This window comes from Ictidomys tridecemlineatus, chromosome 2, assembly GCF_052094955.1.
Source record: "Ictidomys tridecemlineatus isolate mIctTri1 chromosome 2, mIctTri1.hap1, whole genome shotgun sequence".
Classification (NCBI taxonomy): Eukaryota; Metazoa; Chordata; class Mammalia; order Rodentia; family Sciuridae; genus Ictidomys; species Ictidomys tridecemlineatus.
In genome coordinates, this window is record NC_135478.1 from 226,394,937 (window position 1) to 226,419,570 (window position 24,634).

Sequence of the window (24,634 nt, forward strand, 5' to 3'; positions counted from 1 at the left end):
ACCACAGGGAGAGGCCGGTGACATCTGTCACCAGGGCAGGCCTGGTGCCCCGGAGCCTGAGCTCTGGTGCTTATTAGCTTCCCAGCTTATGGCCCTTTGCCCACAGAGGCCAAGACACAGAGTAAGCTATTTTGTTGATCAAAATTGTCTGATATTTCTCAAAGAATTACTTTGAGAAATGCACACGACAGGCAGTGCACCATCCTGACCTCTTGGAAGCTGCAGCTCAATGGCACTAAGCACGCTCGCCTGGCTGTGGAGCCGCTACACCACCCGCTGGAGCCGGCATCTCCCAGGCGGGAACCGACCTCGGAACACCAACTCCCACCGGCCTCCCCAGCCCGGCACACGCTGTTCTACTGTATGTGTCTGTGCACTTGACCACTCTAGGGACCCGTCAGAGTGGGGTGTCCCTCTCAGCACCATGTTCCCCAGGCCCATCCACGTGGCAGCCAGTGTTGGAGTCCCCTCTTCCTTCAGACAACGACACGGTGTCCGTCCGCACACCTACACAGACACAAGGTGCTTTCTTTAACACTCCCTCCTGGCTTTGCACAGCTCCACTATTGCTGTGTCCTTCCTGGGAGACTGCCAACCCCACCAACTCCACCATCCTCCTCTGTGGCCCCGGGCCAGGGCCCAGCACCAGGAGCAACTGATGGACACATGGCTCCTAAACATTTCCTGGGGACACCCCTGTCCCTCCTGGTCAGGAGCTGTCTGTTGTAGCCTGTGCCAGTGCTGGTGACTTCCTTCTGGTCTCTGGATGTGTAAGGGATGCCAGGACATGGTCACAGGACCCAGGACCAGTCAGCAGGCCCGAGGCAGGGAGGGGCAGGGGGAGTCAGACATGCTTGCCCTCCCACAGCCAAGTTTCCGATGTGCTATCTGAAAAGCCCTGCCAAGGGTAATGTGACATCTACATGACACCCGTGGGGCTGTCGTGGTGACATAACAGGAGGAGGGGGTGGGGTGTGTCTCTGGGCATAGAGCCTGCTGCTCCTCGCAGTCCAGTGACTCTGTGTTGTGTAAATTAAAGCACTGGTCACCTGTTCCTCCTGGTCACGGCTCAAACCTGCTCCCTCTGCCCTGACCATAAAGTCACAAAGTCTGCCACCTCCAGCCAGGGTGCTTCTCCACCTTCCTTTCTGGTCCTTTCCCAAAGAAATCCATGATGAAACGCCTGTGGGCCTCCTTGTGGGGAGACGGCAAGATGCCCAGTGTGGATTATTTTGAGAGACCCCCAGAGAGGACAAGCTGGGACTGCTAGTGGGCACCTGCCGCTCTTCCTGGCCTTGCCCATGCAAATGCTCCTTCATGACTCACTGGGAGCAGCCTTGCACGGATGCCATGCCAGGGCTGGACTGCGTGGCCCCTGCCCCCCTCCAAACTATTCTGCAAGGACTCTAATAAACTCCAGCGCTGTTGCCAGTTAGGCATGATTTCCACCTGGGCCTCAGTTCATGATGGCCGAAAGGGACAAACAGATCTGAGCTCAGGACGCGGGCAGCACCACCAGCTCAGCCGGCTGGGCAGCTTTAGAGACTGAGTGAAGGTGGCTATCTTCGAAGTGGTCTGGGCAGCAGCTGTAAGGCTGGGTCCCAGCCTGGCCCTTAGTGCAGGTGCAGGGACCCCTGGCCTGCAACCTCAAAATCAGGCCCACTTGGCGGTTTTAATGCCCTGTAGAGAGGTGGAAACCACGGGCATGATTCCTCTAACAATCAGCACAGCAATCCCAGGATTCCCGGGGGAGAGGAAGTGAGCCCACCAGTGTACACGTGACACCACAGCTTTGGGGTCCTAGGTGTGCCTCGATGCCCACCCGCGTTGCCCAACAACCCTGAAGATGGGCTTCAGGGCTCTGGCCTCACAGTGGAGCCCCCTCCCAGCCCTGGCAGGCCGCCAGGAGCCTAGCTGGTCTTTGTTCTCTTCACCCGTGAATTCCTTCCTCCTCCTCCTCCTCTCTTTTCCTTTTTCTTTAATATGCAGAGCATGACTCTGACAAGGCGCAGTCACACTAACTGTGCTCTTGGAGGAAGCTGTCTGTGCACCTGACCCTGCTCACTCCACTGTGCGGCAGCCTGGGCAGGGGAGCAGCCAGCTCCAGACCAAGCCGTGTCGGGGAGCTCAGGGATAGCCCGGCCGGGATCTCACCCTGGTGAGGTGAAGCGGCTGCTCTGGTGGCCTGGGGCAGGTAGGAAAGTGGGGGGCCCTGGCCTGTATGTCACTCAGTCCTGAATATCATGGCTCGTCTCAGAACCAGGTCTTCTTTTTTTGGTCTAAACATTCCCCTAAAAGAGACCAACTAGCCCCCTAATTACAAAAGGTTTCACGCTGTTCCTCCTCAACTCAACCTTCCACCTGTCCTGTCCAGCGTTTAAAACCACAGGGTCTTGCATTTTAAAACCTTGGGCTGGTTTTAAAACCTTTGAAACCTTTGAGATGCAGGGGTGGGTGGAACTTGGCAAACCTCAGTTCTCTTTTTAAGTCAAGTAGATTCCAAGGCACCAGAAGAAAAGGGCTGGCGGGGGCGGGTGGAAGGCAGGGGTGAGGCAGAGGCCAGCCGCGCTGTCTCCACACAGGTCCTCAGGCTGGGAAGCCCAGAGCCACAGGCTGCTCTCCTGAGCTGAGGAAGCCTTCTCCTTGGAGCCTGGTGGCTGCCACCTGCAGGCTCAGCATCCTGTTCTCTCTCACTGGCCACTAATTCTTTGTGGGAGAGATGAAAACATGGGCTGGGCTGTCCTTGGGGGGCAGGTAGACCCAGTGGCAGGGTGGCTGCATGACGGGATGTCTGGGTCAATGGGAGGGAAGTCAGGCAGCGTGGGTGGGGGAGGGGCTTCAGCCTGGGGAGGGGTACAGAGCTGAATCCCCAAGGACTTGTGAGAACCAGTTGACAGGGCTCCTCATGTGCAACCTGGGAGACAAGTTGGGAACAGGGGGGCCTGAAGTGGTCAGAACACAGCATGGTGCAGCTGCTTGTGGGGGGGTCTTGCCTGTCGGGGGCTGGCAGTGGTGGGTGGGTGCACTTAGGAGCACGGAAGGTGGCAAGCTGTGTCCTGGGTGTGCGGGGTGACCTGGCCAAAGGGCCACAGCAGTCACCTGGGTAGAGACAGTAAGAGCCTGAATTGAGCCTGAACCTGGGCTTGGGGTGGTGGGAAGATAGATGTGAGGGTTGAAGGAGGGGAACCCCAGTTTCTGGTTTGGATAGTTGGATGGATAACAATGCCCAACCCTTATGGGTTCCTCATGACAGGGTGACCTCTGACTGCTGTGGGCAGAGGGTAGGGATCCAACATAGAGGGTGACATGGGAGGGACAGAGGTAGGCGGGTGTCGGGAGCAGCATCCTGGAGAATCAGAGCCCTATCCCACAAAATGCCACAAAAATGGGGCTTCTCTGCACCTAGGCCTTTTACCTCATTGACCCAGCAGTTCAAGGTCACCAGAATAGGGACCGATGAGCACAGAGGGTCCGGCAGACCCAGGCTTCAAGGAGCATGTCTGCAGGCCTCTCTCCTGGGCCCCCATGGTGCACAGGCGGATGGTGTGTCCCGGGGCAACGCAGAAGGATGTGCGGGTCTGGGTGTTTCCCCCCTCTAACCCCCCATGAAGTGGGTGCTGGCTCCCTGAGCCTCAGGTGCTGCCCACTGAGTTCTCCTGCAGCTGGGTGGGTATGCCCCTCGGCACCAGAGAGTTTCCTTCATCCACAAGCTCTGGGCCACCTGAGAGGGGGGAAGTCCCCCCGTTTTCTGTCCACCAGGGGATAATTCTGAGGCATACTCAGCCCATAGGTCAAAAGGATCCAGTGAGGCTGAGCTCCAGGGGTCCACACGGCCACCCTCTTAGCAGGGGTGCTTCTGGGGCTTTTCTTGCTCTCCGTTCCACTTGCCCATCCCTCAATGTCCTCACTGCGGTCATCTCCCAAACAAACCCCCTGCCCTGAGCCCTATGCCCAGGACCACTTCGGAGGGAACCCACATCTCAAGCAGGGGGACAGATGCAGCAAATACCGGCACCAGCCCCTGGCAGTCCTGTCCAGACCTGGGACTTGGCCCTTCGGCCCCCTCCACAGCACTCAGAGGTGGAGGTGCCATTGCTGTGAAGACCCATCTCTGCAATCGGCTCACCTCATTGACGGGCAGTGAAAAAGAATGACAAGCCTCAGTGGTCACCAGCAGTTCAGTGAGAGAGTGGAGGACGCCACCACATCAGGATGACCTGCCTGCAGTTCCCATTCCTAGGTAGGGGTCTGCCTGAAGTCACTGACATCCCCCACAAGGCCGCTCCCCGCCCCTGCTGGCTGAGGCCCAGGAGACAGGAGACAGGGAGACTGGGAGACAGGCAGAGGCTTCAACCCCGGGGCTGAAATGCCGACTTTCCCTTGGATTGAAGCACACCTTGAATCCTCTTTGGGGGAAAAAACGTTCATAAAGAAATGAAAATTAGGGCTGGGGATGTGGCTCAAGCGGTAGCGCGCTCGCCTGGCATGCGTGCGGCCCGAGTTCGATCCTCAGCACCACATACAAACAAAGATGTTGTGTCCGCCGAAAAAGCTAAAAAATATTAAAATTCTCTATCTAAAAAAAAAAGAAAGAAACAAAAATTAAGTAGGATATGAAGCCTGGTATCTAGAAAAAATGCTCTTGGCCATCAGAGGATGGAGTGGAGGAGGAGCGGCGTGGGTTTTGGAAGTGGCTGGACTTGGAGAATGATTAGAGTTGAGGTAAAATGGAGGGTGGCCGGGGAGTGGGCAAGAGACATGGTGGAAGGACAGTGGCCTGCTATACGGACTGTCACACAGTGGTCCTCCCAAACTGCGGAAACAGGAAGCCTCCATATGAGACTTTGAGACCTGCCGATATTTTACTCAAGATTAATGAAATAGCTCCCCTGAAATCTCGCAGTGCAGCTCTGAGCAATGTGGCTTTTGTCTTAGTACTTAGTAGGAAACAGGTCCTGGAATCATCATTGCAAATGATGTTTTCTTCTCCCACAAGGACAGTGTGAGGTGACTTCTACCAGCTCCCTCTCCTGCACCCGAATATTTTAAGCCCAATGAACAGGGAAGAAACATAAGCTAGGTTCGGCTCTGGGCATTGGGAACAGTGAGAGGGGCGGAGAAGGGTTCCAGCCCCTGTGGAGCTTAGAGTTTTGGACTCTGCTCCCAGGAGTGATCTGAGGACTGGCAGCCTGGACTCTGCCGGGCGTAAGTGTGACATGCAGACCCCAGCACCCCCAGGGCTGTGGCACCTGAACCTGACCTTTTGCAAATGCCCCCAGTGACTCACTCCTGCCAACTGTAGGCCAGGGAGCCAGCATTTTAGCCAGAACCAGAATCCCCTGCTTGCTCGTTAGACTGCAGGTTTTCAGGCCCCATATCAGAGGTCCAGATTTTGTATCTGGGTGAGCATCCAGAAATTTGCTTTTCTAACATGTTTCCAGGTGACCCCGAGGCTGCTGGTCCAAGACCCACACCACACCCATGGGCCACTGGCTCTGAGGATCATCTGTGTTCCAGGTAAAGACTGGGACTCCCTGAGCCACGCGTCCTGGGGCCTAGGCGCAGCTTGCTGGGCAGCATCTGGGCCACAGCTGCTTCCATTCCCACCCCCGTGAGCTCCGTCCAGGGAGAGTCAGGATTTGTGACCAGCCCTAGGTTGACCCTCACACTCTTCCGACTATACCTATACCTAGCCATCCTGCCTGGGAACACCAGGAGGGGTCACACAGCCTGCCCTGGGCATTTCCAAGAGGGCCAGTTTACAAAGCCTGCAGGCAGCCTGGACGGCCAGTGGGCATGCCATCCCTGCCTGTCCTCTTCCTCCCTCCTCTGTCGGGTGGGAGCTGGCCCCTGCCCCACTCCTACTCCTCGGGGGCTTTGGTGCAGAGCAGCCCCACTGGGCCAAGGGTGCCGCTGAATATAAATGCTGAATGGTTGGGAGCCTCCCTTCCCTGGCCTTCACTGTGCTGTTCCGGAGGCAGCCACTAGGCACATCTGGCTATTTATAGTTATGATTAAATAAAATTAAGCATTCAGCTTTTTAGGTGCTGTTAATGGGTTGTGTTGTGTCTCCCTAAAAAGATACTCAGAAGTCCTCACCCCCAGGACCTGCCAATGTGATCTTATTTGGAAATTGGGCCACTGTAGCTGTAATCAAGTTAAGATGAGGTCACACTTGGTTACCCTCATCCAGTGACCAGTGTCCTTATGAGAGGAGGACACAGACACGGACGGGGGCAGAAGGCCATGTAAAGATGGAGGCAGAGATTGGAGTGCTGTGGTTTTATGTCAAGGAACTCTAAGGCTTGCCAAGAAGTGCCGGAAGCTAGGGAACCGGCATGGAGCAGCTTCTTCCCCGGAGCTACAGGAGGAACCACATTTGGACACTCTGATCTCAGACTTCCTGCCTCCAGGACTGTGAGGCAACGTTTCTGCTGTTCCTTGCCACCCAGTTCATGATGCTGTGCTGCCTCAGGCCTGGGAGCGAATCCGTCACCACGTCCCTATTTCTGGCGTTCAGTATCCAGGGGTACCAGGTTAAACAGCACAGATAAGGAACACTTCCGCTTTGCAGACCATTCGATTGGACAGTGCACCACGGCATGCATTTTATAAGAAAGAAGCAAAGATCAACAGATTTTCAGAAACAGTCGTGGGGTAGCCCGATCTCATCTTCCACAGTCTTCATATCATTGCTCTCGGTCCCTCATCATCAAAGGGAAACCAAATGGTCCTTGAACATTGTCCCTAACAAGGGGAGCCGACTCTGACATTTAGGCCAGCATTCTCATCGTGTGTATAGGAGGTAGCCGACGGGGTGGGTCCACCCTGAACCTGAGACACCGATCCGCAGAATGAGGCTGCTCCAGCATCCTGGCGGGGGTTGGCACCCATCTGCTCGCCTTCCTTATCTTTTATGCATGCTCATCTTCCTTCCCCATCTGCTAGGGCACCGCCACATGCATTCTGTGCACAGGCAAACGCGACTTTGAAGTTTGACACTCACTTGTTAATAATTCATTCCTTGGGTGGAGGCATCTGTAGGCCCAGAGTCCCAAGTTACAATGCTCTCAGGAGAAAGCCCTCCCTCATATTGGTAGATAATAAGACCTGAGCATGAATTAATTATCAGAGTGAAGTCCCAGGGGACTCAGAAGCCTCGGTGGCTAAGTTTTGACTGGGGGAGTCGGGGGATGGAATAAGGGGAGGGCCAGAGCCCGCAGGGCCTGATGCCAGGAGCTGGGGTGACATCTGGAGACCTCAAAGCCAAGGGAATGCTAAAAGTGCTGAGGGACAGCTGGTCCCCGCTCACCTCTCCAGGGGCCATTTCCTCTCTCCATCCCAGCTCCAAGCAGCACACCAGCCCGCCACCTCCCTTCTGGCCACCCACGTCATCTGGTTTGAGTGCCATCACACTGCTTTGACTTACTCATCAGTGGGTGCCAGAGGCAACGAAGGAAAAAGGAAAAGGGGGCCCCCTCTGCTCTGGGCCTTCTGCTTGCAAAGAGGCTTTGGCTGCTCCGAGCAAGAAAGCCTGCTCTCAGGGCCCTCTGGCTGCTTCTCACTGTGTTTGCAACTTACTTCACCAACGGGCAGTTCTCCCGCTCTCCCCCAGTGTCTTGTCTGGATGGCAGGGATTCTTCTCCTCGCTGTGGCTACAGGCCTGGCAGCCGCTCACACCCCTCAGTTATAGCCATAGAAATTTACCCAGAGAACTTCCCTCCTCCCATGGTGTCTTGTTGCTGATTTTTAACATGTTTAATCAGAGTGTTCACACAGAAAAGCACACAGATTGTGAGTGAGAGCATCGTGGAAAGGGACATTGCTGCCCACCACAAGCCCCCTTCAGGCTTCCTGCTGTGCACAGACCATCTCCCCTAACGCCACGGCCACTGTGATTCTAACTCCGCACGTGGGTTTTGTATTTTATTCACACGGAACCATACTGTTTGTATGCTGTGACATCCAGCCTCTCTTGCTTGATATTGTGAGATTCAGCACTACCACAGCACATCGCCGGAGACAGTTTATTCCTGTTGTCATAGAATAGCCCATCACACACATTTACTGCTGAGTCTTGATCGTTTCTGCTGCTACAGGCGGTCATTTCCACTTTGGGGTTCTTATAGAATGTGCTGGAACATCTCATACATGTGTTCACAAAAACTGCTGCTTGCTGGGGCTAGGGTTGTGGCTCAGTGGTACAGCACTTGCCTCACATGCATGAAGCATGGGATTTGATCCTCAGCACACATGAAAATGAATAAATTAAATAAAGATATGGTGTCTATCTACAAATAAAAATATATCTAAAAAACTGCTGTTTGCTTTTATTTGCTGTATTTGGTTCAGTGCAAAAGATATTATAGGGAGAGGAGGAGAGGGGAGGAGCTAACTCTGGGCATTTGTGGGACACGTCCAATGTGCTGGGCCAACGTGGCCAATGCTACACACATAGACACCTGTGACCTGCACTCCAGGGTGCCCAGGCCAGGGACAGAGAGTGTTCATCCCCCAGGCCAGCGTAGCAGGACTGAGGCTGGTAAGTAGCCCACCAGGTGGGACAACTCTGAAGCCTGGGATTGATTGGACGGAGCATGTCCCCAAAACACACACGTGTGGGACGGCCCTGGCAGCCCCACAACAGGAAACACCCCTGAACTGAGCAGGTATTCTTGGGTGCCCCGAGGAAGCCCCCACTGAGAGAGGAAGCAGATGCCGGGAACATTTGTGACAACTGAGAAATTTCCAACATTGGGATAAATGTCAACGCAACTGGGTTGAGCTTTTGGCTGCGCGGTGCTGGGGCACTGGCGTCGAAAAGCTGTTAAGAAGCCATCAGGTCATCGAGCTTTGGAAACACCTCCGATATCAGAGTTGGCTGAGACGTCAGGTTTCCTTTTCCTTCCAACCGATAAGAGAAAAGCCCATTTCCTTCAGAGCGACACCAAGAAAACAAGAGATTATCGAGTTTGTTCCTTTTCTCAATCTGGTCGTAAAACACGTGCACACAGATGTACAAGAATTGGAAGTTAATCCTGCTGGGAAAGTTGGTTGGGGAGCACTAATCCCCTCCCAGGATTAGCCCAGCAGGCTGAGCACACAGATGCATCTGTCCACAAACATCTGCGGGTCACACAACACAGGGCTTGGGGACCCCCGTCTGGGACAGACAGAGAGGGCAAAGGCTGCCTGTCCTCCTGCCTGCTCTAACCCTGGAGCTGAGAACAGCGTGGGTATGTAACCACACACTATGTGAAAGAATGCGTGGGAGATGGCTGGGGGCCTTTCTGGATCGTCCATGCGGGGTGGGTGTGTCTCTGTCTAGAAGGGACAGGGACGTCACTCAGGGCCCTGCCCTCACTCCATCTGAAGTCTGACTTTCAGGAGGCCTGTCAGGCCAGCTCCTGAGTTGCTTTTTATTTTAAGGGGACAAGGGACTTCACTGGGTCTGTCCACATGAGCAACTGTGGGCAGCCGTGAGGGAAACTGGGACTCTTCAAAAAGGAAGATGAGCAAGTTAAGGACGGCTGGTCTTCCCAGGGGCCCAGAAAGAAGACAGTTGTGTTCGTCCAGGATCTGCTCCCTAAGGTCCTTCTCGAGTGAATGTCAGGATCGGAATCGATTCCAGACTCCCTGCTTAGGTCCCCAGACTCTGGGGTCCACATTCTGGAGCAAGAGCCAGGGGCTGACTTTTCCCCTCCTGTCCACTCTGCAAGGGGTGTCATACCGAATAGCCAGGGCTGGCCTCAAGGTGGCCCTCCTGGGTCAGCGCCTTCTCCCCAGCTGCCTTGACTGGGCATTCCTACTCACTCATGTTAAGACCCCACCCCTCTGGCTCCCAAGTTCTGTGCTGAGGGTAGTTCTGAGCCCGGAGCCTGGGTCTCCTGTGTCCTGCTTCTCAGGGTAAAGAGGAAGCCACCCTCATATGGAACTGTGTTGTGCACTGCAAGGCAGGTGGGGACTAGATGCCCCCTTCCTTTGTGCAAAAGCCAGATGCCAGCTTCTGACACACTCCAGTGTGACTCAGCAGACCCTCCTCCTAGGCACACAGCCGGTGGGTCTCTGAGCTGGTGCCAGAGCTCCCATCGACTCTGGAAGTCTGGCAAAGGCCAACCTTGTAACCACTGTTCCATCCTGCACCTGCTTCAAGCTAAGTCCTCCTTAAGGACAGCCAAGCTGTCCTTGTAGGTGGCCGTGACTAGCCTAGGTGAGGCAGTTGAGAAACCTGTCACAGAGGGGCCCAGGAGGGCAGGCTCTGGCCTCGCCCTGCTTTGAACCAGTCAGATTCTCCAGAAAGCAGGGTCCTGGAAAGGTCAGAGGTCTCCCCACTAGGGACAATGACTCACTGCAAAGATGAAGTGTCAGGAACAAGCCAAGCTCTCCACCTGGGCGGGAATGTGAGCAACAGCCGCCAGGACCTGCTTCCTGCTTCAAGACTTGAAATGCAAATGATGGCTTTTATAGAAATTCAAGCTGAAACCTTCTGACTTTCTTCCAAGGACAGTGTTCAGAGGAGAGACACCAGCCCCCCTGGGCTGTCTGCAGGACTGGGTGTGGCTCTGCAGAAGCTCCACGGAGGCTTCCTCTGGGTTGTGTTCCAGCAATTGCGTCTGCTTCCCAAACCTGGCCTTGGGGCCACTGTGGCTCCCCAGGTCTCTCAGCCCAGTTGGAGCCAGCTGGCTGGCAGGCACCGACAGGAACACGGCTCTGTAACACACACCACACAGGCATCCCCAGAGGGGAAGATGGTTCCCTGGGCTCTGCTGAGGCAGCACAGGGGCCTTGGCGTCTGCACCGCTGCATTCTCCCCATTTCAGAAAGAAAAACCCAGGGAGGGACCAAAAGCTACCTAAGACACTTAGCACCTGGTCAGAGGACAAGTCCCAGCAACTAGACCTCCATTCCCAGACTCTTCCCATCTGCACGGTGCCTTGTCCCGGCTAGACGGCAGCTTTCTGCAGGAAAACTAACGGCAGTGCCCTATTCAAGGCCAGTTCTCGGTGGTCACCAGCACGGAATGGCAGAGCCAGGTCCCTGAAGGGATGGAGAAAGAGGTGTTGCTGCCTGCAACCACCCAGGGACGTTCCTGGAAATGCCCATCTGCCCTCCAGCATGCTTCTCAGCTCCCCAAAGGTTTTCAAAGCTCAAGAGAGTCGAGGTCTGGGGAGAGGAATGAAGATCAGACGCCAAAGGTGATCTCCCTGGTGACAGTCATCTGTACCCTTCTCTAGGGGGTGCTCCCTGAGCTGCTCCGTTCTGAAAACAAAGCCCAGCCATCAGTGCTGCACCTAACCCCTGAGCCCCGAGAGGAGCCGAGGCGAGCCGACTCTGCCCTGAAGAGTGGTAGGATGCAGAGGAGCTGAGTGCGCCCCCCAGCTGCCAAGTTAAACAAGGCGGGTCCCAGGGTGGGGCCCACACCCAGGGGCTCAGAGCAGGCTGTGCAGCCTGCAGAGGAGCCCGGCTTCCCCAGGGGGCCGTGACGGCCAGCGGAAGCACAGGCAGAAGCCAGCACTGGCCCACAGCAGGAGAGCCAGGAGTGAACAGGACTGATGTTTAGCCAGAAAGTCTCAAGGTGGGTGTAAGGGGGCAAAAAGAAAGGCCCCGAAACACCATTCTGCATGAATCGGCCACTGCCATCCTCAGTGGCGGGCCTCTGTTGTGAAGTTGGGTAAATGAAAGTAGCAAGAGATGAAGAGTCATCCAGGGGCTCTCAGCTGAGCCGGACTGGAACCAAGACCCCTGGGTCCAAACCTCCAGTGACTCCACGAAGCCAGCTGCTGCTAGACATGGCCAAGGTAAGTGGGACAAAGAGAAGCGGGAGGGACAAATGTGGAATCTCAACGCCTGCTAGGGTCAGGCACGGCCCTCGGCAGAACTGTTCAGGGAGGCCCGTTACGGTCCCTCGATGCTCCTGTGCCAACCTGAGACTCTCCTGGCCCCGAGAAGAGGAGAAGATGTGGAGGTGGAAGTGTACCCAGATCTCCTAAGGAGCACGAACACGCTCCACGTCCCTGGCCTTCTCCTGGTAGAGAGGGAGGCACTTGTGAGGCTGGACTTTCAGATCCTGAGCCAGTTTAGGTCAAGGGAACAGAGCCGCCCTGCTGGGGTCCACCGAGCGAGGAAGCCTGCTCACATGGTCCTGAATAAACAGAACAGTGCCACAGACGGGACCCCACTGCCCTATCACTGAGTGATGTGTGACACTGAGTGACATGAGGTGCACGGGAGACTCTGTGGCCACTTCATACTCCGGAAGGACTTTCAGGAGGAGAAGCACTGACAGAAGAGCCCCCTGGAGCAGTCTAGAGTCCAGAGGATGATCTGAGGCCAGAGGCAGGAACCAGTGCCGTGTAGGACCCAGTTCCCGGTCAGTGCCACCATCTTGATAGAATGACTGTCCTCTGGCGCTGGCTTCTCCTACCTACGCTCAGGCTCTGATGTGCAGGTGCAGAGGTGACAAAGGCCAATGATTCTCCAGAGGAGCCTCAAAGTAGTCTCTGGCACACGTCCTTAGTCCTGGACCCTCCACCTCTCCCTGCACTGCCTGGACATGTCCTGCCCAGCGTTTGGCACCCCACTTGATGGCCCGAGGCCTCCCTGACACCAGCATTGCATGTCTACCAGGTGACCTGGTCAAACACAGCTGCAGTGCGGCCACCGTGTCCACAGCCCTGCTGCTGCCTGAACTGCCAGGCCAGGCCCGGAGCTGTGCTGCCCTCAGCAGCGTCCCTGCCTCGGCTCACTCCTGCCCTCTGCAGTCTGTCCTCTTCCCACAGTGGACGGAGGAGCCGGCCTTGTGCTCCTCGGCTCCGGGCTCTGCCCATCACACCTGGCAGCAGCTCAGGCACCGGCTGGGCGACCCCGCAGTCTGCCGGCTGCCTCGCCGGAGCTCCCTTCCCATCTCCTCCTTCGCCCGGCCCCCGGGGCCTCCCTGTCCACCCGTGGCTTCGGTGACAGCGGTGCTTCCTTTCGGGGCCTATGCACTTGCTAGTGAGGCTTCCCCAAATATTCCCACCCTCTCCCTCGTTCACATTTCTCTCCCAGGTCCAGCTCACAAAGGCGCCGCCCACCCGGCCGCCTCGCGCACCGCACACTCACGTGGCTTCCACTTCCTTTGCTCTCCTTATCACTCCCGGGCCAAGACACGGGTGGATGTGTAATGACCTCGTATGCCGCCCCAACTAGCCCCTCTGAGGGGCCTGGCAAAATGTTTTTTTTTTTTTTTGTTAATTTCTGTGCCCTCAGGGCCTAGAATAGTGTTAGGCATAGGGTGCTGCCAGTGCTGGGTTCATAGCACTAGGTGCTGGGTGTAGAGTACTAGGCAGAGCATATTAACAGTGCTGGGCATCAAGGACTATCAGTGTTTGGCATGGGGTGCTGAGAGTGCTAGGTGTAGAGTACTAACAGTACTAGTTGCAGAGTGTTCAATGTGCTAGGCATGAAGGACTGACAGGCGAGGCATAGAGGTAGAGGTCATAGTAGTGATGGGAATAATTAGAGTACTTCAGTCTACGCACTTCAGAAAATATTCAATGAGTTGATGCTCAAACTGGTTGATACACTGAATCACTTTCTATTACTTCCTTTATGCTCCATAAACCTAGATATGGGCAATATGTTTCTCCTCCATCTTACAGGAGACGCACCTGAGGCTGAGCAACCTGGAGAGACTTAAGCGATCTTTGTTGAAAGAGCACGTGAACGAGCTAGCCATTCTCAAAAGTGTTGGACCGGGAACCGAGGGCTATTCATTAGGTCCCTCTTGGAGGCTCAGACCAGCTTTGCTGAGAGCTACTGGCCCCAGCGTTCTGTTCCACCATCTGGAAACCCTCAGACCCTCAGCCTGGTACTGACCCAGGGGACGTAGAGACACAGGCCAAGGGTTGGTGGCAGGCCACTGTCACCCAGAAGCCCCCATTCTCTAGGGTCACCCAGTCCTGGCAGCAGCTCTGAGACTCCCTGGTGCTGCCCCTGGGGCTGACGCTCACTCCACCTGGTGACGGGGCCGCCTCTCTGGTGACAGGTGACAGACCAGCTGTGTGTATACAGTGTCAGGGTGTGACTGCTTGGAGGCAGGGGCAGCTGAGTGTCAGGTGCCCCCTGGGGCTCCTTGGCCCCCTCCACGGTGAGCCTGTCAGGTGGTACGACATGACCCGTGGCTGGGCATGGCTCACCCTCCATGCCCATGTCCTCCTGGCAGCTCTGCCAGTTTGGGGAGAATGCACGAGGAGGGGTCAGGCTCCTCTCCCAGGGAGGATGCTCTGCTGGCCGTGGGCCTCTAGCTGGGACATTGCTTTGTGCAGCCTGAGGAAGAGTCAGTGGGAGCGCTTGCCTCTACTGCCCAGAAGTGACGCCATTCTCAGGCCCAGGTGGCTACAAATGGATGCCACAGGTCAGCCAGGAAGGCCCCTCACTCTGGCCTCCTGGGAAAGAGAAGGTCCCCTTCCCCCACAGATGTAGCAAACAGAACCGTTGGCCTCTTGAGCTGACACCACGCAGAAATAACCATGGGGCCAGGGGGTGGGAGGTGCCCACTGGCCTGACAGGCTTAAGGTTGCAAGATCCAGGAGGGGACTCAGGCGAAAACTAGGCTCCTGTGACCAAAACAGACGCTGAGTAACAAGAACAAGTGTGAACCACACATGCGCTGGCCCCAGGGCCACAGCTCGCCGAGCGGGACCCCAGGACGGAAGAATCCTCCCCTCCAGCTTTGTCTCCAGAAGCTGTGGGGCCTGTGGAGGTGCACAGCCAGCTCAGGGCTGCAGATTCCCTCCTCTGCCCGACCTCCGCCACCCATTTAGGTGCAGGATATGTTCAGCAGATTCCCAGCAGCCAAAACGAATTCTGTTCGTGGCGCCCCCTGTGTGCTGGGGGAAGTCTCAGAGCAGGGCGTCCTCTCTGTCCCCTCTCCAGGGCCTGGTGGAGGGCCCTGGCTCTGACATTGAAGCGGTTTCCCTTTTTGATGTCACTGTGGGATCAAGGCGTGCTATCAGAGCATGTGGGACAGGCAGAGGGAAGACTGGGGGGGGGAAGGGCAGAGACCCCAGAAGGGCAGGGGGCCAACAAAGAAAGAATTCGAAGCCTGACATTTAGAAACTGGATATGCTAGTTTGCAAACCCAAATCCCTTAAACTGTCTTCTGGGGCTGGAAGGAATTACGGGCTTTGTTATCTTGTGCTCTGATCCCAGCCCCCAGCAGACTCTTTCTTAGCTCGGAGTTTTTGGAGATGAACCCTGTCCTTCAAGCCAAGCTGTGAGTCAGCAGTTTTTAAAAGAACCGGATGCCAGGTCCTCACGTGTGTGTGCGGTGCTGGATTGCTTTTCTTTTACTACGAAACAATTTAAACCCATGAAACGGAGTAACAAGCTTCCCTTTCTTATCACCCACCTCCACCAGCTCTCTCTCGGGGACCGCTTTGAAGAGTAGCCACCATAACATCTGTGTGGAAGCACTTATTAGAAGTCCTGTTAAAAATGCAAATTCCTGGACCCCACCCCAGACCAGGTTTGTGGGGTTCAAGTTTGAGAGCTGTCTGTACTTTTCCCATCTATTCCTCCCAGGGTTTCCTACAGACAGTGGAGTGTGGGGTCTCCTGGTGGGGGTTAGAGACCCCTGGTGGGCCCTTTCTCGCCTTTCCCCAGGTGGGTGACTAAACAGGTTTTTTTCCGTGTTCTCAGTTGAGGTCTCCATTGGAATGTGGATTCGAACATTAGGCAGAAGAGGTTGAGTTGGTTGGAAAGCAATACTGATTTCTTAAAAAAATACTTATTTTTTAGTTGTAGATGGACACAATACCTTTATTTTATGTATTTATTTTTATGTGGTGCTGAGGATGGAACCACTGAGCCCCAGCCCCAGCCTTCTTACAGATTTTTGATCAATTAATTCCAGAGCTATTGAGAGGAATAGGCAAGAGGACTCAGGACAAGTGCCTGCACCTGCCAGGGCTTCCCGACCTCCTAGGCCACCTGAACTCAAGAAGGTGCCCCGAGACGGCGATTCGGCAGGGGCTTTCTGAAGGAGAGCCTTCCTTCCGGTCCCTTGGTGGTAGGGTAGCCCCCTCTGGGTTTCTGTTTAGGGCCAATGACCAACAGAGAAGAAATCTAGGGCCTCGTGAGAAGCAAGACTGTGGGTTACTTTCAGAGGTGAAACAACCTGTTAAACATCTACTTGTTAAGAGGACGCAATGTTAAATTCTACTCAGTTAAAAGCAGATATTTTTTAAACATTCCAACTAGAGTTATGATCAAGGGAGAAGGATGAAGGGGGTGGGAGATGGCATGTGTGGGGTGGGCAGCTGAAGGTAATGCCAGGGACTGACAGGAGGAGCACCCAAGCCAGACCAGAGCAGGAAGGAGGGAGGAAGGGAGAGAGGGCAGGGAGGGCCACAGTGATGTCCACAGGTCCTCCTTGTCCACAGAGAGACACTCCTGTCTATGGCTTCTTAGGACTCCAGGAAGGCGCTGTTTAAAGGCATATTTGTCTTTATAGATAAGATGATGTCTTGGATTTGCTTTTAAAAGATCCCGGGACAGGGATGCGGGTGTGGATGGAGATGGAGCAAGACTGGCCTGGAGTGGAGAGGCACTCAACTGGTCAGTGGACATGCAGGGCCCCAGGACACTCCCTTCTCTTTAGACAAGCAGCAAGTTTGAGCCTTTGCAACTGTACACACAACAGGATGTTTTCGTGTTGACATTTAACCCCCTTGAGTCACATAGGTACTAAAACTGAGGTTCCCTATTCTTCAGTAAGAAGATCAAGGGAGGATGTTTACTGTTAGATGTCCAGTCAATGTTTGTCAAAGGGTGGCTAACAGTCATGGTGGGGTGGTGATGCTTTGTGTGGACTCCCACCAGAGCCAGCCCCTGTGGTCCAGGCAGGGATTGAATGTGCAGGCTCCCACAGCCGGCCAGCCACAGACAGGCTTCTGCATCCCACACTGCAGAGCTCAGCCAGCCTTGCCCATCATGGGTGTCTGAGGACCACTCACGAGGGATGAAGGCAGCACCAGTGCCCCATTTTGAGCTTAGATACAATCAAGTGATGCCGGGCTCCACGTACGGTTCCCGTAGCATCGGGAAATTAGATCAGTGAGTGGTTTGAATTCCTCTAAGGGAACAGTCTCGCCACACAGAGCCCTGCGGAAAACACACAGCCCCAGCCCGACTGCCACTCTGCTTCGAGCGTCCAGTGAGTGTGGGCAGAGCAGGGACATCCTGACCTCCCGTCCCAGCATCCATGGCCTCTGAGGGCAGTGACAGCGGGCAGCAAGGGAGGGCAGTGCGACCTGCCCCGTAAGAATTTGGGGAAACAAAAGGAGGAAAGAAACTGCCCACGGGGAGCCCTAAAACACACAAAGAGAGGGTACGACTGACCACTGGCGGGTGTTACCCCAAAGACTGAAGAATCTGGGAACACCCACAACTCCACTCAAGGTGACCGGGGTCACCTGCAGGGATAACATTTTACCGTAATTTTGTAAGCAGAGGCCTTAGGAGAATCTGCAGGTGGAGAGAACAGAGAGGAGATGCACCCGAGGGCAAGCCCCACACACCCCTCATGGGAGAGGGTCGCTGGTCGAGGGCCCAATCCCGATGGGACCAGTGACCACTCCGCAGCCTTTGCTCCCAAACCTTGGATCCTGCTGGCCCAGTGAGGGGGCCTCAGTACACTGGTGTACCCTCGCCGGGCCACGTAACTGCCCAGTGTGTGTGCCAAGGGCAAGGAGAGAACTTGGGATCTGGCTGGGTTTCTATGAACCATACCACAAACCTGTCTGAAAGGGGTAAGGAGCTGAAGAAGTGTCCCCACGTGGGAGAGGTCTTTCGGCAGCTGGCCTTGACCTTGCTGGGCCCTACCTCAAATCCACTCCGTGTGGACTTGCGAGTGGGCATCTGCCACTCTTGGCCCACCCGGCATCTTTCTGCAGCTCTTGGGGATTGGCTGCTGGAGTACAGGGCTCTGACGCGGGGGTTTCCTAAAACCTGCTCCTTAGTCCCCCTGTAGCATTGACATGCCACCACAAGACCCAGACGACCGGCAGATGCTCTGGCCAGGTTCAGTGGCCACTGTGTAGAGGCAGGCTTCAGGAAGTCTCCCCGGCTCCTGGAGGTGTGGCGGTCTTAGCTCGGGGGTCAGAACAAGATGCATGGACAGGGTGGTTTACATGACAGACGCTTATTTTCTCATGGCACTAGAGGGTGGAGGGCCCACAATCATGGTGCCAGTGTGTTGGGTCCTGGCGAGGGACCTTGTCCTGACTGACAGATGGCTGCCTTCTGACTGTGCCCCCACATGGTGGAGAGAGAAAGCTCTCTGTCCCTTCCTCCTCTCATAAGGCCACAGTCCTATCAGATTAGAATTCTACTGTTACGATCCTGATCGCCCTTAATTACCTCCCGGAGGCCCTATCTCTGAAGTCACATTGGGGATCAAAGCCCAGCTCGTGAATTTGGGGCACACCACCCAGCCCACAGCAGGGTAGAAGCCCTCAGGGTGATCCAGGGCCCAGCACGGGCTACGTGGGCCTCCACCATCCTTGTTCCAAAGGCCACTGTGGGTGCTTCCTGGAGACACACTGGTTCTTTGTGTCATGGGGACTCTGTGAGCCGCTCAGTATCTTTTAATACTTTGTGGTTCACTAAAACTAGCTGGAACCAATGTCTAGGCCTGAGCTAAGACCTGACACCAGGCTGGATGGGATCCCCTTCTGCGAGGCTAAAGCTGAGGCCTATGAGTCTTCACCTGGAGGAGGCCTGCCTCACTGCCACCCTTCCAGCAGGGGTCTCGAGGGATGAACAGGGCTGCTTGTCCTGCTTGTCCCCAGGTGCCAGCCCACTGTATCACCAAGCCATTTCTCACATACAGAGGGTCCCTGTTCTCTGTGTTCAGACCTAACAATCTATCCCCAAATATTCACAAAGCCCTGAGAACAGGCACTGGACTTGGAAATGGTGGGTACAGAGGACAGACAGGATGGCACGCTGCTCCCACCCACGGGCTGCTCAGAGACACGCAGAATCTTCCAAGGAGCTCAGCAGTGGAGTAGTGTAGATCCAGGCAGCAAGGCCCCATGGCAAGGCTGAGGGGGGCCTGGTGGCAAGGCTGAGGGGGGCCTGGTGGCAAGGCTGAGGGGGGCCTGGTGGCAAGACTGAGGGGGGCCTGGTGGCAAGGCTGAGGGGGGCCTGGTGGCAAGGGTGATGGGGGCCTGGCCTCTTCTCTGCTCTTCCTGATTTCACACCTCATTGAAGACCCACTTTCTTTCCTTTTTTTTTTTTAAAGTGGTGCAGGGGATCAACCCAACACCAGGGCCTTGCATGTGCGAGGTGAGCACTCGAACCCTGAGCTGCACCCCGGCCCCCTGGTCCGATTTCTTATACAAGTTGTAAGATTGGGTAGGTGGGATTTAGAGAAAGGGGTGGTCAGGAAATAGCAGGTCCAGAGCTCCTGCTGGGTAGCTGGGCTACAACTGCTGCTTCTCTCCTGCTTCACGGGAGGCTGGGTCTCTACCCCCACCCCTTCTGCCTCTCTCTGTGCCCTGGCTGCTCACAGCCATGACTGAGCATCGGGTACCAGGATTAGCCTGTTCCTGAGAGACAGGAATGGGAGGCTCTGTCTTTTCCCACTTTCTTCCCTTTGTCCTTCCTATTAATCTGCCAGTGGAATCCCGTCCTGGGGCTCAGCATTGTAGGGTGCAGCTTCGTCCCCAGGTCTGGCTCTGTCTGGTCTTGGGATGGGGTTTGTCTGGAACTCATGTGGGCCTGGGCTCAGTGCATCCTCTGCCCCACCCCGACTTTGTCGGGCACCCTGCAGGTCACCCTCCAGGCCTGGTGGTGCCTGTGGAGCCCTCCTGCTGCTCCGTGGTTCTGAGCAGGGCCTGGAGGAGCCTCCACCTGCAGCTGGGCCTTGCTGCCGAGTTCTCCCTCCTGGCGGAGCTGGCGCTGCAGGGGCTGGCTCAGGGGCTCCTTGCCCTCCAGGGACAGGCTTCACCGGCAAGAGGGAGTGGGGAGAGGCCTGGGGAGCCCTTGTGGGGACGCTCCAATCAGATGGAGGGAGGACCTCCCCTTCACAGTGTGCAAGGGGTCTCCATTCCCCTTTCCCTCACCCTGAGCGTGGACACACCAAGGTGGCCATTTGTGACCTCAAGGAGAGGTAGCTGAGGACCCGAGAGCGGAGAGAAAAAGCACACAGCGCTGTTTCTCTGCACCCAGACTCTTCTCTGCCAGCACCCTGTCTCTGCTGTCCCCAGGGATCCGCTCATTAAATAAACACAGCTGTCACCTATCCACACAGCTGGGCCACGTCCCTGCCGGTGGTGAGCCGAGGCCTCCGCCTCTGAGGCTGGTCCACAGGCAGCCAGCGCCCTCCGTGCCTGACACAATTGTGTGGGAAACAATTTTCTTGAAATAGATAGAGCAGACCTAGATGCCCTGAAGCCAAGCACTGGAGTCCCTGGAGGGCTGGCTGAGGTGCACTGGACCCAAGTCCCATGCAGATGTAGGTGGCAGAGGGGGAAGGGAGACAGATAAAGGAGGACATGGGTGCCCCAGAGAAACTGGAAGAGAGGGCAGAGGGGAATATACCGGGCAGGTGGATAGAGGGGGATAGAGGGGACAGGGGAATGCAGGAGGACAGAGACAGAGATGGCAGAGGGGAATATACCAGGTAGGTAGATAGAGGGGACAGAGGGGACAGGGGGATGCAGGAGGACAGAGACAGACGGAGATGGCAGAGGGGAATATACTAGGTAGGTAGGTAGAGGGGACAGAGGGGACAGGGGGATGCAGGAGGACAGAGACAGACAGAGATGGCAGAGGGGAATATACCAGGTAGGTAGATAGAGGGGACAGAGGGGACAGGGGGATGCAGGAGGACAGAGACAGACAGAGATGGCAGAGGGGAATATACTAGGTAGGTAGGTAGAGGGGACAGAGGGGACAGAAGGATGCAGGAGGACAGAGACAGAGATGGCAGAGGGGAATATACCAGGTAGGTAGATAGAGGGGACAGAGGGAACAGGGGGATGCAGGAGGACAGAGACAGATGGAGATGGCAGAGGGGAATATACTAGGTAGGTAGATAGAGGGGACAGAGGGGACAGGGGGATGCAGGAGGGCAGAGACAGAGAGGGCAGAGGGGAATATACTAGATGGGTAGATAGAGGGGACAGAGGGGACAGGGGGATGCAGGAGGACAGAGACAGACAGAGAGGGCAGAGGGGGCTGAGTCAGAGGTAGATGGAGGAGAACAGGGGACTGAGGCAGATGGAAGGGGACACAAGGGAGTGGAGGTGGGACACAGGTGAATATAGGGGTCAGAGATGGCAGAGGGGACAGATCAGGGGTCCCTGCCTTTGCTGAGGCAGTCATGAATTGGGGCAGCCAGAGCTTGGGGACCCAGGGTGCAGCTCCTGGGCCACAGCTGTAGTGGACAAGCTCCCCGTGGACAGGGCTCCAACACCTTGTTGCCTCAGGACTTTCTGTGAAATGATGTGTGTCCATTCAGCCCCTGGCCTGAAGTAAGAGGAGCTCGCACCTGAGGGTGACCCTCAGCCCTTGGAGCACACTGTGACGGGCAACGTCCCAGCCTCTGCCATGGGTATCTAGGAGACAGCAAGGGCCTGAGAATTTAGCCCCCTGGCCATGAGGGAACCGTACAATGCACCAGGTCACCCCTCTCTTGCCTGCCCCTCCCTGCTGGCTGGGGTCACCTTCCAGAATAGAACCCTGTGCCCCGCCTAGTCTCCGCCTGTTTCCAGATTAAGAGAAGTGCTCCTGTCCTTACTCTCCTCAGGGATCTGTTCATTAAAGAAACGCAGCTACAAACACATAACGGGCCAGGGACAGTCCGGAGGACAAGCAGCCCACTGAGTACCTGGAGAGGCCCAAGCCCTAGCCCGTCTGCAGCAGGATGGCAGCCTGGGTGCATTGCCCAGAGGGCCTGAGAGTCCACCGCCTACCTCACAGCCGCCGGCCACCCCAGGGATGGCCCCCAAGGCTCTGCACGCTCTGGCCACTGCCACATCCAGTCTCCTTGGGCATGATTCCCCCCGAGCCTGGGCGGCCTGTTTCCTCTTCCCCCTCATTCCTCAGCATTACCACCCGCTGGCAGGAGCCAGGACCCTCTGTGGCCCAGGACCCTCCCTTTCCGAGTCACATCTGACCAGTGCCTGTCCTGCAGAGCCTGCAGCCCGCAGATTGGACCCTCTCCCTCTGTGGCTCAGAAACGGCCCTCCCTGCGTCCCACACTGTCCCACCTGTCTTTCTGAACTGCTTTCCATCTAGGACGCGTCACACAGCCAGCCAGGGCCAGGGCCAACAGAGCCATGTGGAGATGCAGTTCGGGACACAGCTGGGGGTGACCTGGCTGCCGTGAGCACTTGCTCCCTCAAGGGCCCCCGCAGGAGTGGTGCCACCCAGAGCCTGCCACCATGAGAGCAGGGCCATGTGCTGGGGTCCACAAGGACTGGTGGAGGACGTGCTCTCCAGATGGCCGAGGAGCACCCAGGTGGGCGTCCCCAACACCTGAGCATTAACTTGGCTCATCAGGGAGGGGCAGACCTTTTGCCTTCACGTATTCCCGACCTCAGCCAAGGCCTATTCCGTTGCATATAGGCTGGAGGTGTTTGCTTATATACATGTCATCTGGTCCTCCTGTCTTCTCTGAACCATGTCCCTGGGCCCCATAGCGAACATGTACAGACACTACACACTCCCTGCCCTGCATTCTTTCCCCGCCCCTGCCACCCTTGGTCCCAGCTCCAGGCCACTTCCTCCTTGCACCCTTCCTGGGCAGCAGCTTCCTGCACAAGGGATGCTACAGAATCCTTCAAGCATGGCCGTAGTGTCACATGTGGGCGAGCTGGCTGTTACTTCTCACATGTTCATATCATCCAAGTTACAAGCTCTTCCTGGCCTATCTCCTACATGGAGGCCTGGGCCTGCGGCACGGTGAGTCTTCAGTACGTACTTCTTACTAATCCCCCCGAGATGTCCTCAGGACAGTGCAGACTCGGGCCTGACTGGGGTGTTGCTGTTCTAGAAAAGGGCCTCAGCCCCTAGCAGGCTGGTTCCTCTGCCACTCTTGCTCCTAAGGAGCTAAGTTCAGGGGAACATTATCTGCTGTCTCCAAACCTTGCTGGGGCAATGCCTGCCCACCTAGCCTTAAGAGGAAAAGGTTGGAAACCTTGTGAGTGAGAAAAGCAGCCTCAAAGGCCACATATCAAATGTGAAGTGTCCAGCACAGACCGATCCAGAGAGATGGAAGGAGATTAGGGGTTGCCAGGGGCTTGGCTGTAGGGGCCAGGATGGGAGGGAATAAGCGGGGTGATGGCTAAAGGGCACGGGGTTTCTTCTTGGGGTGAAAAAAGTGCAAAATGTGAACAACTCCTCGAGAAAACTGAAGACCCAGCATTTTCTGTGCACCATAGATGGGAAGCAGAGGCTGATGGGTGTGTGAAGTGCATCTCAGCACAGCTCCAGTCACGTGTTCTTTAAAAAGGAGTGGAAAAGTGAAAATGTGAGGCATCTGGCCTGGTGTGGACATTTGAAGGGAGGCCAGGTGGAAGCATGCTCAGATGAAAGACACTGCAGTCAGATGATGGGACCTTTGCCCAGGGCCACGTGTCATGCAATAGATGAGACATGTCCAAATATGGGCTGCAGCAGAGCTCAGTGGTAGAGCAAGTGCCTCGCATGCCCAAGGCCCTGGGTTCCAACCCCAGCACCACCAGAGGAGAGGGAGGGAGGGAGAGACAGAGAGAGACCCAAGAGGGAGAATAAATTTCATGGAATGCACAGTGTGATGGATTTCCCAGGGTGGAAGGAGCCTGTGCTCCTCCATTTCTTCTTTCCATAAACTCTCCACCCTGCCTGGCTGGGTGCCAAGGACTCTCCAGGTGAGGAAAAATGACCAAAGGACCTTGCAGGGGAGAGATGAGTAAACAGAGGGCAAAGGCACTTTGTAGGTGTGGGGCTGTGGTGGCCTCAGGGCAGGGGTGGCCAGCAGCTTCCTGGCAGGGGACTCCCTGAAGCAGAATGGGTGGGAAGTACTCAGAGGGAACAGCTTTGCAAAAAAGCACAGCCCCAAGGGCACACAGAGCATTTAGAGAAGGGCAAAGCAGTCCAGGAGCAGCAGCCCAGGGTGAAAGTTGACCGGGGCAGGGGCGGGCAACGGAGGGGTTGGGCCAGCTGACCTGAACCTTAGAGGCCGCAGAATCTGGGATTCCACGGCAGCTCACAGCTTCCCCTTGCCTTTGGGGAAATGGGCGACCGGGTGGCACCTGCAGTTGTGAAGGCTGGGGGGAGCAGCAGGGAGAAAGGGGGCAGCCAGGCAGCTCCTGCTCCTGCCCTTGGCATTGGCTCAGGGGCTGCCTGGGGCCACGCACTTCAGCTCTTGCTGCTTCTGGGCCTGTGATGCTCCATGGGGTTGGAGAGTGAATACTTGTCCCACGTCCCCCAAGGGGGCCGCCAAGCAGGTCTGCAGGATGACGTGTGTAGAATGTTCTGGTAGCCATGGGATGCGGAGGGACAGTGTCACTGAAGTTCCCTGAAATATCTGTGGATGGGTGGGGGGTGGGCCCTGAATTGATGCCACTATTCTTACAGCAAGGCTATTTTCCCTTCTAAG

At 56.1% G+C, this 24,634-nt stretch overlaps 1 protein-coding gene and 1 long non-coding RNA gene across 8 annotated transcripts in view; one reads left to right on the forward strand and one right to left on the reverse strand.

The window, feature by feature from the left end:
* The window catches only part of Prkag2 (protein kinase AMP-activated non-catalytic subunit gamma 2), a 258,824-nt gene that overhangs the window by 104,949 nt on the left and 129,241 nt on the right, over positions 1-24,634 (reverse strand). The gene's annotated exons all lie outside the window — the stretch shown is intronic.
* On the forward strand, positions 1,094-8,311 carry LOC120891785 (uncharacterized). Its single transcript, XR_013435505.1, has 3 exons — positions 1,094-2,194; positions 4,072-4,240; positions 5,442-8,311. It is a non-coding gene; the product is annotated as an uncharacterized LOC120891785 (long non-coding RNA).